At 34.5% G+C, this 13,099-nt stretch overlaps 1 long non-coding RNA gene across 1 annotated transcript; it reads left to right on the top strand.

The window, feature by feature from the left end:
• The first annotated feature begins 534 nt into the window (after positions 1 to 534).
• On the top strand, positions 535 to 4,309 carry LOC126824148 (uncharacterized). Its single transcript, XR_007681501.2, has 3 exons — positions 535 to 809; positions 1,268 to 1,336; positions 2,328 to 4,309. It is a non-coding gene; the product is annotated as an uncharacterized LOC126824148 (long non-coding RNA).
• Positions 4,310 to 13,099: the final 8,790 nt, after the last annotated feature.

Genomic DNA, 13,099 nt, shown 5'->3' with positions numbered 1-13,099 from the left:
GTTAAGGCAAACATCAGTTTCGGACATGCGCAAGTGCCCAGGAGAAAACACACACCAGGAGTCAACTCAAACTATCACACCGGGCTCGCGCACTACACCGGTTGAACCAGAGGTCGTTGACCAACTAGAGGTCGTTGGTCGATGGCATTTGTCAGAAAATTTCCTGGCGTTTAGTAAATTTTAGGGGAAAATGTCATCAATAACTGCCCCTCCGAACAGAAAAAAAAACCAATCTAAATCTGTATTCGTGTATAATGTATTAGGCCTTACGATCGCGTCATAACGGTAAACAGATCCGCGTGTATCATTAGCATGATGACACGCGCAGTTCTTATTTACGGCCCTTTAACCCCGTAATATTTCGCGAAAGAGTTCCTGTATTATGTATATATTTGTAAAAAATACTTTATTTTACGATAAGTACGACCCCATTTCTATTTTATTATAATTATAGTAATAGAAAGAAATATATTATCAAGCACCTGTTTTATGGAATAATCTACCATTTAGTTTAAGATGTTGTACATCTCTACACTGTAAGCCTTTTCTGTAATTTTTACAGACTTGTTTCTGTAAAACGCCTACAGCGCAGGTCTGTTATCCTGATAACAGACACGAGTCTGTTAATATTTGAGAAATACAGAATTTCGTCCGTAAATATGACATACGGGTGTTTAAATTAAAGTGACGTCATCGATCTTCCTGGGCGCCATTACTGCGAAGACCGTTAGTTAGCGGCAAAGAGGAATCCCCCAACATCGAGCACAATAGTTGAACACTACAGTCAATACCAAACATTGCAGTTTTAGGTAAGTATACAGTAGGGACACATCTTTGTTTGACATAGATTGATTCTTAGCATTCGTAAAAATGTACGGTAACTGATTTAATATGAAATAGTAGGAATAGACTCTTCTACTTCTAGACAAATGGACATACATGAGACTCACATACACTGTCACAGTGTTAGTGTTAGCACAGAGTAAAAATACACTCTGGTGTTAGTGCTAGGCCTAATATTTTTTCGCATTGTTTTTGGAGGCTTCAGTTCTAGTTGAGGCTACTCGGATGACATAATAATAACATTGATATAGAAAAAAAATATATGAACTATGCGCGGGGCTAACATTTCTGGGCTTCATTAAGTTCATAGTCTCAGGTCTGTAGGCTAGGCCTACCACTGAAAACCATTATTAGGAATTTATTGAATTGTCAATGCATTGTCTGGATAATGATCTTTAATTTTTTATTTTACTAATTTTTTTAGGCACAGCTTATTGCATCCTTGAGTGCCATTCCTGTCATCTATAGAGTGGGCTACCCAGCCTTTCTCTGGGTTAGTAAAAATTTTTCAAAGGTAGGCCCAACCGGTAAAGAAAATTTTAAGATTGAACTTACTGAAGATAATAATTTTGGGAGTTGAGCGCATTGTTAATGAAAACCAACACTTCCTGCCCTCTGCTTGGACCTTGAAATTTGAGGGGGTGGTTGGACGAATGGTCTAACCATGGAGCTTATATAAGGTCCATGGTCTAACATGGGCCTTAGTTAGGTCAAAATGAAGCCTATGTCTTTGAGTCAAGTGGCGTTGAAAGGAGTAAGATTGCCTGACTAACCGTGTTCATTTTTTCTGGGTCGTTCGTTTTCCTCCCACTATTTATAAAAGACCTACGGTTAAAGCGAATTATTGAAATAAAATTCTATGTTTATTAGTCCAAAAATGACCTAGTTCGTGTTGTGTGTGGATGTTAAATCCCATTTCTCTCTCCCAGCTTGAACCTTGGGGTAGGTCTTATTAGCAACAGGTGAATCCCATTTTAGTCTGCTTTTAGTTTTACCTGTCATAGGTCCAAAAATCTGATCAGAAACCCAAGATGCGGTAACGATAGAAGAAAGCATGGGTTTTAACCCGGAAAGCAATGGGTGTTACGTTAGTTACAGCTACTACCAATATGAATCATGATCAGAAAAGTTCAACCTAACTTAAAGGAGCTAAATCTGTATTCTTTGGCCCCGAGAAATGAACACAATGGGTCGCAACGATAATAATCTATTATGAATGTCTATTAACTGATTTACATTCAGTCGTTTCTGTTTTTAGTGTAATTTGTAATCAGTTATGCTCGGCGAAATATGTCCAAATTGAATGGCAGTCTGGTTATTCCAGTCTACACTGTCTGATAGTATGTGTGATATGTTTAGTCTCCTGTTTGTGGACATGAAACTTCATTTTCTCGCACATTTAGCTCCCTTTTCCTTAATTAAAATGTGTTCTTTTGAAATGGATGTCATAAGAAACAACCTGATTGAGAATATTTGTTTTGCAGGTGCATTTTTGAAATTAACCCAGATAACGCACAGAAATCATGAAAAAGAGGAAGACTCGAGTGTGCCAAAAAGTGATATAACTAATCACTAAACTGTCAAACTTTAAATGAATGAAGTATAGTTACAACAATAGCAACAATATACCGGTACTGTGAGAAGGTATACGACGGTATAGATGCCACATTTTGGTTCAAGGTGCTTTAAGACCACGGTTTGGTTAACATGGTACAGATATTTTAACTGTCCATTTTCATCCGATGCAGAATACTCCCCTGTAGTTCATGTGACAAGAAGGAGAAAAGATGGCTTTCGGCAATGAAACATGTGTCCCGCTGAAAGTACATAGCCCTCCGGCGAACCACAAATCACGGATATAGGAACATTTTGAATCAAAAACGTCAGATGGAAAAGCAGTGGCTAGAGAGCTGGAAACACGTCCAAGAAGAAATACTGTGATATGTATCGTTGCAACCTATGATGCAATAATGTTCATGCATGCAAACTTTAGGGATAGGCCTATTGAGTTTATGGTTAGTTTTTATACACCAGCACATAGTGTGTATAAAATAGGTGATAAGGGACCGAGCCACAACCCTTTTATGAGTGATACTTTGTAAATGAGACTTTAAACGCACTGCAAGAAATCTTTTTAATGAATCTTCTTAATTAAACTTGATCTTCTTATTGTACTTTTGATAAGATGTCCGTTTACTTTAATGGAAAAATCTTTTGGTCATTTAATTTGTCCATCAACAATTTGGTACATTTGTAAAATTATCCTCAGTTCATTTTGTCTCTAAATATGCGGCCGTGTTGCATAAACATTAAAAATGTGTAACTCTCATCTACACATTTCATTTTGGGACTGGTTCATTAACTTTTTCAGTAGTCGAGTTCCATCTAAATTTTTATCTACGAGACTGAATCAATTTATGCCATTCTCACTAAGGAATGTACATGCTTAGGCAGAGTTATTGTGCAAAATTTAATGATATACATTTTCAAACAGAGATTAAGCTAATCATTGAAACAAGCTGTACATTTAAGGTGGAATAATAGGAATTCTGCATTGATGCTGTTCTTGTTTTAAAGTCATGATACTTATGGGGTTCAATAATTGTTAGATTTTAAATTGTTCATTTAAACATTTAGAATGCAAATTCATTAATTCCAAAAATTTGAATGATTTCATTAGATCATGTTTTACTGTTATAATTTACTTTCATGTTGTTGATGTTTTAAATAATAGATTTGAGGTAAATATTACAACACCTTGGTTAAGATTTTAGAAAAAGATTTGAGGATAATTCTATTGTAACACACTGATTATATATTTGTAGAATAGATTCAGAATGTTGTTGTTCTACTATAAAAAAAATTCATTTGAATATTATAATGTAAATGTTACATGTACAAGAATTTGAATGGATAATTTCATTATTGTTAAATTTATATTTTGTTGCTAGCCATTATTTGATACATCCATAGAAATTTTCATATACATTTTTTAATTGCTGGGAATTTTTGTTTGCTTGTCTTGTGAGAACTTGATAAATATTTTGGAGAGTTATTTCCCTTGTTAATAGGGCAACAAATTCTCTTTTTTTTTTTAAAGTCGTCACTATTCCATGTACAAATGTTCATTATTATTAATGAAGAATTATGAAAGGAGCTTTGTTTTTGTTGAAATATACCACCAAACTGCTTGACAGCCAAAGAATATGTTAGATCTCTAAACATTCTCCATATTGTAATATCAAATCTGCTCTTGATCCAATGTGTTAAAAATATGAATTTGTGGTTGACAGGTTTTTTTTTTTTAAGGCAGTTGTTAGCTTTACTTACTGACAGTAATCTCCAATTTCCAGTATTTTCAGGTCTTTTATTATATCTTAAACTATCATGTAAAAGCATTTTTGAGGAATTAATTGTATCTTATATTGTTTTGAATAATTAAATTCTGTTTTAAATCTTAAGTAAATGTCTTTTTGATGCTTATCATACCATAAGTTTTTTACAGCTGTAAAACATTTTCCGTAAAATTTACGAACAAATGGCTGGCAGCTAGGTTGCCAATCTTTGGACGTAATTTTTACGACATGTTCGTAAAAATATATTTACGGTGTGTCGTAATTTTTACGTACATTGGTTGGCAACCTAGCTGCCAGCCATTTGTCCGTAAATTTTACGGAAAAAGTTTTACAGTGTATATTCTTTTAAAAAAACAACTTAAAACACATTTATTTAATCAGGCTTGTAACTGACTCTGTATACAATCGTTAACATGTATGACGGGCGGATGCGGTCACAATGGGCCATTTATATGACTTACTAATTCCATTGATATGACTTACTAATTCCATTTATATGACTTACTAATTCCATTTATAAAGCTTTATAATTAATTACTTACTTAGGCACGTGTATGGTGGCCCATGGTCGCAATAGCGTTTTTGGGGTTATTTTATTTTTTGTATTTCATTTAAAATCATAAAAAATAAAAGTAATAAAAAAGAAACATTTTTTTTTCTTTTGTTTTACAAAATAAAAAAAAATCTTTTTAAAATTTAAGAAAAAAAATCTGTTTTTAAATTAAAAAGAAACAAAAATCTTTTTTAAATTAAAAAGAAAAAAAAATCTTTTTAAAATTTAAGAAAAAAAAAAATCTTTTTAAAATAAAAAAAATCTATATAAAAAAAATTAATAAAATATTTAAGATTAAAAAAATCTATAAAAAAAATATCATTTTAATTAAAAAAAAAAAAATAAGTGAAATAGAAAAAATCAAAAAAAGAATTCTGCACGTGGCCCATCGTCGTAATAGTGTCTTGATTATCCAGACTCAGTATAAAATCAGCCTACGACAGCTATCATTCGACTCGAGTGACCAGAAATACCTCGTGGCCCATTGTTGCTATAGTGTCTCGATTATCCTATGTGGCATAACTCGAGCGACAAGAAACGAGTTTGTAGTTATCTCCCCTTCCGAAAGGAAAAAGGTTAACAGACATCAACACGTGAAACACAATTTTTCCACCCATGACGTCTATGGACTTGGATATATGTATTTATACATAATTATGCAAGTCAATAGAAATGTATAATTAATAGACTATAGAAGCCTAGCGTCATTTAGACTAGTTTATCCAGTCTAACTAGAACTATTCCTACATACATAATGACGTTTGAAGTCATTGACTTTAATGACACCATTCGGCCTACTAGTGCGCAAGGCCTATTCTCCCCTCAAAAGGCTTATGTAATGTTTTTAAAACACTTGGTCTCCCTGAGGTCGAATTTCAAAAGTAGTTAACAACTTTGAAACTAATCCTCGAAGCATAGGCCTACTACTACTAAGTAGCCGGGGGGGGGGGGCGAATGGTTAGCACGTGCGCGCTGTATCATAAAGCCTGTCATATCATAAAGCCCGTCATTGAGTCAACTGGCGTGATTTCGAATCCCCGGTTGTACGTGACAAGGAGTAGGGTGACCTGTCAAACATCGTGGGTCTGTCGTTCAGATTATCCTGTGTGGGATCTATGAAGAACGTATGGTATAGACTCGAGCGACAAGAAACCAGTCTATAGTTACCTCACATCAAGGCACAAGTAATTTTAACTAAAATCTATTAAAATTAAATTTTAAGTTACAATCGATCTTCGTGAAACGCATAAATTTAAAATTTCACTTTGATTTTAAAATCTATGTTAGTGATTTTAGCTTCAGTTTTTGTGAAACCCCTGCTCTCCCTGAGGTCATCGCTAGTCCCCCGCTACGACCACAGGAACGGGTAAGAGGTGCGAAAGTGCGATGGCGGACAACATCAATTTCAAAGACAAAATAGAGCATGATAGCCTACGTGGACTTCGTCTGGGGCCTGTTTTACTAAGATAAAATTCAGATTTTAGTATTTGATTGGATAATAGATAATATTAGATTTATTTTAGTGCTTAGCTAATCAAAATTGAAGTATCTACAATTATGTTGACGTGAGATAACTACAGACTCGTTTCTTGTCGTTCGAGTTTATACGTTCTTCATAGATCCCACACATAATAATCGAGATACTACTGCAACAATGGGCCACAAAATGTTTCTGGTCGCTCTAGTCTAATGATAGCTATATACTGGGTCTGGATACTCAATACACTATTGCGACGATGGGCCACGTCGGGAATTATTTTTTATCTTTTCTTTTTCAATTTTTTTTTTCATTTAATTTTTTTTTTTAATATTATTTATTTTTTATTTTTTTTAAAATATATTTTATTATTTATATATATTTTTATATATATAGATTTTTTTTTTTTCATTTTAAAAAGATTTTTTTTTTTTAAATTTTAAAAAGATTTTTTTTTTTTAAATTTTAAAAAGATTTTTTTTTTTTAAATTTTTTAAAAAGATTTTTTTTTTTTTAAATTTTTAAAAAGATTTTTTTTTTTAAATTTTAAAAGATTATTTTTTTTTTATTTTGTAAAAAAAAAAAATGTTTCTTTTTTTTTTGTACTAATATTTTTATTATTTTAAATGCAATACCAAAAATAACCCAAAAAACGCTATTGCGACCATGGGCCACCATACACTATGACGGGCGGATGCGGTCACAATGGGCCATTTATATGACTTACTAATTCCATTTATATGACTTACTAATTCCATTTATAAAGCTTTATAATTAATTACTTACTTAGGCACGTGCGAACGCTGAAACCCCTCGAAGCGTGTGACTGAATTGAATATTATTTTCATAGCTTGATAAATGATTTATAAAGTCTTGTAAATAATATGGTAGCTATATAAATCTATTTTCTAAGTCTTATAAATGAATTATCTAACGAACTAAATATTCGGGAAAGTTCGTACATCTGCCCGGAAATTCCCGAGGATGCTTCGGCCAGCCAATCACAGGTCGTCTTACTGAATGGCAAGCCCCTCCCACTCCCGTCCGCGGTTTTCGAGTTGTGTGCGTCGGTGTCAAAGGGCCTACATCATTTTATTCGTACATTTTTTCCTTTAATGGAATTCGGACGCACTAATCTTCCTGCAGAAGATGACCATGGTCAGGATGAGGGTATGTTGTCTTCAAGGGCTTGGGCCCACGCGTGCCGCACGGCACGTTCAGAAAACTTCCCTCGTGGCCCACGCGTGCCGCACGGCACGTTGTACACCCTCTCATACGAAACCTTCATTTTTTCGCCTAATGCTCCAAGTCCGAAAATTATAAAAAACACAGTTATCTTCTCCTACTTCCTGTTTACATTTTCGCTATTTATAGCTAAGCGATCAAAATAAAAACAAAACTACAAATTGCAATCAAAAACGGATATTATTATACGAATTTACGTCAAAATGGCTAACCGAATGACGTTAGAGGAAGTCTTACAAGAAATTGTGGCTGATAGGGCCTAATGATTCGGATTACGGAGATTTTGATGACGAAGCCGACGGAAATTTTGTCGCAAAAAACTCCGTACGCATCTCTAGATTGACTAGAACCTGCGGACATGGAAACACAGTCCGATCATGGTGCCAATGGTGGTAGTGATGATGGTGAGGGGTATGGCCCCCTCCCCCCGAAGTTCAGCACCCCCATTTTTTTGTGAGGGGGGTAAATATGGAAACAAATTGTATTGATGATGATGATGATGAATGATGGTGATGATGATGAAGGATTTGTCCGACGTGTATCAGTCATGTCATGTCAGTGGGTCGGTGGGTGGAGGGGGAGCGGTAACCTTAGCAAAGTAAATTGACGCTAGGATAACTAAAACATGCATAAAACTTATTCTCGTCATTTTATGTTTACAATAGCCGCCATGAAAGGTAAAACACCGCAAGATGTAACGAGGGATTTGATTGGCCAATTGGCCGACTCAACGAAGGAGTACGGAGATTACCGATTATTTTCTAAGTTAAATAAATGGATTTATAAGACTTGATAAATAATTACGTAGTTTCATAATTATTTATCAAACTATGAAAATAATATTCAATTCAGTCACCCATTTCGATGGGTTTCAGCGTCCACACGTGCCTAAGTAAGTAATTAATTATAAAGCTTTATAAATGGAATTAGTAAGTCATATAAATGGCCCATTGTGACCGCATCCGCCCGTCATAATACACGTGTGGACGCTGAAACCCATCGAAATGGGTGACTGAATTGAATATTATTTTCATAGTTTGATAAATAATTATGAAACTACGTAATTATTTATCAAGTCTTATAAATCCATTTATATAACTTAGAAAATAATCGGCAATCTCCGTACTCCTTCGTTGAGTCGGCCAATTGGCCAATCAAATCCCTCGTTACATATAGCGGTGTTTTACCTTTCATGGCGGCTATTGTAAACATAAAATGACGAGAATAAGTTTTATGCATGTTTTAGTTATCCTAGCGTCAATTTACTTTGCTAAGGTCACCGCTCCCCCTCCACCCACCGACCGGGGTAGTTCTTTTCAAAATGAAGGTTTCGTATGAGAGGGTGTACAACGTGCCGTGCGGCACGCGTGGGCCACGAGGGAAGTTTTCTGAACGTGCCGTGCGGCACGCGTGGGCCCAAGCCCTTGAAGACAACATACCCTCATCCTGACCATGGTCATCTTCTGCAGGAAGATTAGTGCGTCCGAATTCCATTAAAGGAAAAAATGTACGAATAAAATGATGTAGGCCCTATGACACCGACGCACACAACTCGAAAACCGCGGACGGGAGTGGGAGGGGTTTGCCATTCAGAAAGACGACCTGTGATTGGCTGGCCGAAGCATCCTCGGGAATTTCCGGGCAGATGTACGAACTTTCCCGAATATTTAGTTCGTTAGATAATTCATTTATAAGACTTAGAAAATAGATTTATATAGCTACCATATTATTTACAAGACTTTATAAATCATTTATCAAGCTATGAAAATAATATTCAATTCAGTCACACGCTTCGAGGGGTTTCAGCGTTCGCACGTGCCTAAGTAAGTAATTAATTATAAAGCTTTATAAATGGAATTAGAAAGTCATATAAAAGGAATTAGTAAGTCATATAAATGGCCCATTGTGACCGCATCCGCCCGTCATAAACATGTCCATAATCTTGTTGTTTATGTATGATTTACATTGTCACTTTGTAAAGTGCTCCTGAACATGTTATATGAAAGGGTGCACTATAAATATGCTGTAATAATAATAATAATAATAATTTAATTTGTTTCCACTGTATTGTAAAATTTGTTTATCCATTCGACACTAAGACTAAGGAGTACGATTCTGAAGAATATTAAATATCAATATGATTATAATGATACTCTTTTTTTTACTTTTTTTTTTTAATACTCCTCTGGATTTCTACTCTAGTCCCTCTTGGCAGTGAGCGCCGGAATTGTAATCCTTAAAACTTTCGACTAATTAAATTGAAAATATTTCTCAATCTAATACCTAAATAAGTCAAAATGTAATTTGTCAACTTACTTTCCCTGGTTTCGGAAATGTTAATGTTAGTCAGAAGAATCAAAATGCGATCGACAAACAACAGTACTCCACCTAAGAGTAAGAGGAGTAGACGGTGTCCAGTCATTTTCTCCTCTATGACTTTAGTCTTTTTACGGCCAGTGGAAGTTTATGCCCTCCTTTCCCTTTGCACATTGGTACGCAACAATGAGCTGGCATGATTTAATTCACACAGAAAACCAAAACGAGCGCTGAATGAAAATGATTATCAGTGGAAAGAGCCGATCAGAAAAGAGCAGACGAGACATTGAGACTGGCACTTTTTTGCGCGCCACCTAGTTTCCGGTTAAAATCTGCCGGTACAATTAATTAGACATTACCAGTAGGCATATGCTAAGGTAATTGACCGTGCCGCTCATCGACAATTGACTTTATCTAATTTTTTACGGCTTAACGGCCCAATACCACTCTTGTTGTAACTGAATAATATGTCCCAATCTTTATTCTGGTCAACAAATTGTACTATTTTAGAATATTTCAATTAATTGATGATACAAATTTCATCTTAACACACCTTATTTATAAATTTTGAAAAATTCAACATAATGGTTTGAAACGTCCGTAAACCTTTTCAAATGAAACTTCGATTTAAAAATATTTTCGAACCCTCTGGACAAGTAAAATAGGATGTAATGGATAATTTACACAACAGGTAGGACACTTAAACATCTAGTACTATTATTTATTTTCTGGAGCTTTCAAGCCAGCAAGAGTGTTATTGTCCCTTTAATGTACGATAAATTGTTCTCAGATTGATTATTTAAACATACATTATGGGAGATTAGATAAAGAGCTGGTAGCTCTCACTATAATAGTTAAAAACTAGATAAGGTAAAAAAAAATTTACTAAAAATTTCAGTCAAATTAATCCACCCTGAACCGAGTATTTAGCGATTGTATTTTGGGCATAGCCTCGATCGTCATTACTAAAGTCGGTACGATAAAAAAAAAAGTCCCGATTATCCAGTTTTTGATTTAATCAGAAGCAGCAGACCGGGTTCTAATACAGTAAATATCGCAGGCTAGCGATGCCATCGAGAGTTGATTATGGTCTAGATAAGTTAATTAATGTCTAATTAATAATTTAGATAACATTTCAGGCCTAAAGAAAGACCTGCAATTGGCAGATTTAGCTCTTGCATATGTTTGAGAAAACTAAACCAATATAGACCATATACGGTATATGTAGATATTTCCTAGCTTAAAGTTCAATTGGATTTTTAAAAAAATAGCCCATCAAAAGATTGACCAATGCTTTAGGGTTACACTGGCTTGTTTATATCGTTTGCATTGGATGCCGAACGATGATAAATTTTCAATACATCATATCTTTGTAAAGTGTAAAGGGCACAAATGTCAGAAAGGTCCCATCATATCAGACCGAGCTAGATTGTTCACCCTTTTAAAATAAAGATATTATATTATTTGAAATAAATTTATTATTATTTGAAATAAATTTATTATTTGAAATAAATTTATTATTTGAAATAAATTTGAAATATATTATTATACTATATATTTGAATTTGACATTTTACTAAATGAGTTATATTCCGGGATGTGGGGACTAGCTGTTTTGGTTAATTTATATTCTAGGTTGCACTACTTTCTATCGGTAGGTTTGAACATCATACGATTTAACATTTTAATATGATTGTTGTGGCACTGCTCTGTGAACGTTTGACTTTCCACTTCAGATTTTCTACTAACGATGTTCTACTGCAATTGATTTTTCTTTTACCGACTGGAATATTACGGAAATAAATTAGTTCACGTGACAACTTCAGAACATCACTAAATACGACAAGCTCTTAGAAAAATAACTTTAAATCAAATGTCCTGGTTACAATGTTAAATCAATGAACGAGTCTAATATGTCACAATCATCTGATCAAAATTAAAAATACTAATGGGCGTTTCTAGGCCTGGTCAAAGGATCGGTTGTGGCGCCATTCGTACACGATTTCCTTAATTTATTTCTGTTTACTTCCTTATCATTCTGCTTCATAATCATGAATATTCACCAAACCAGACAGAAAATGTAAATTCAAACACTCTTCTTTGTCAATTAGTTTTCATGCCTTTGACACGACACTTCAAACTTAATGCGATGGACGTTGTTCAAATTTGGCGTGCAGTATTGGGAATAAACCATATCGATTTTGTGTAAAGCTTTGGTGTTTTGAGAGTTTTTAAGCTTTGGGGCCTTCATTTCTTGGGTTGCCTCCCCTTTGCCGAAAACCGAATTATAGACTGCAGTTTCTAAATAAGAATTTTCCAAATTTCGCGGGAAGCAATGGGGAAAATAAAGAGGACGAACCATATTGGTATTTGGCTATCTGCAGAGACCTTCCGTTCCGGAATTACACCATTCTCCGGAAACCTTGTAAACAGATACATGCTACAGTTTTTAACGGATTCTTTCATATTTGGTGTGAATGACCGATATTCAGTCTTCTGAGACCTTCCGTTCCAAGAGTTATGCCCCTTTTTCTATGACCGTGATAACATTTTTTGAAGGATCCTTTCCTTATCAATTTGGTCAACATCGAAGTTTTACTTTCGGAGAAGTTGCTGTCGACAAATGGCTTCTGTGTGGGCGTATAATATAATGCCAAATTTTATGGCGAAGTAGCTTTTCTCTTTGTCATTCTAAACAATAATAATATCAAATTCATGATTTCAAATTTGAACAGAGCCAATGTCTGTTGTATCTTAAACGATCAGAGTTCCAAATTGGAAGGATTTGCAAACAACAATGTTGTGAAAGATGAATCTTTAATAGAAATATCAGTCCAAAAATGGTTCAGTTCCGTTCACTATTTACAAAACTATGATCAATTAAAAATTTGTCATTATTTTGATGGGCCTCTTTTAATCCGATTGAATTCATGTCTGGAAATCATCTAATTACATGTGTTAAATAATCAATTAAGCGTGAAATAAGTCGTACACAATTAGATATTGTCCGAAAAATCCAACGACTTTTAATTCTTTTAAAGTTTTACAGTGGGCTCTAACAGCCAACACTATGCCTACTGAGTGTGGAAAAGGTCATAATGATATTAGCTGAAAGAAAAACACTTTAACTTTAACGATACATGTACATGTAGTTTAATATTCCGTTACAGCCAATTCAATGTCTAATTCTTTTTACAGAGGGCTCTAACAGCCAACACTATGCCTACTGAGTGTGGAAAAGGCCATAATGATAAGCTGAAAAACACTTTAACGATACATGTACATGTAGTTTAATATTCCGTTACAGCCA

This window comes from Patella vulgata, chromosome 1, assembly GCF_932274485.2.
Source record: "Patella vulgata chromosome 1, xgPatVulg1.2, whole genome shotgun sequence".
Taxonomy (NCBI): domain Eukaryota; kingdom Metazoa; phylum Mollusca; class Gastropoda; family Patellidae; genus Patella; species Patella vulgata.
This window is presented reverse-complemented; position numbering and strand designations above follow the sequence as displayed.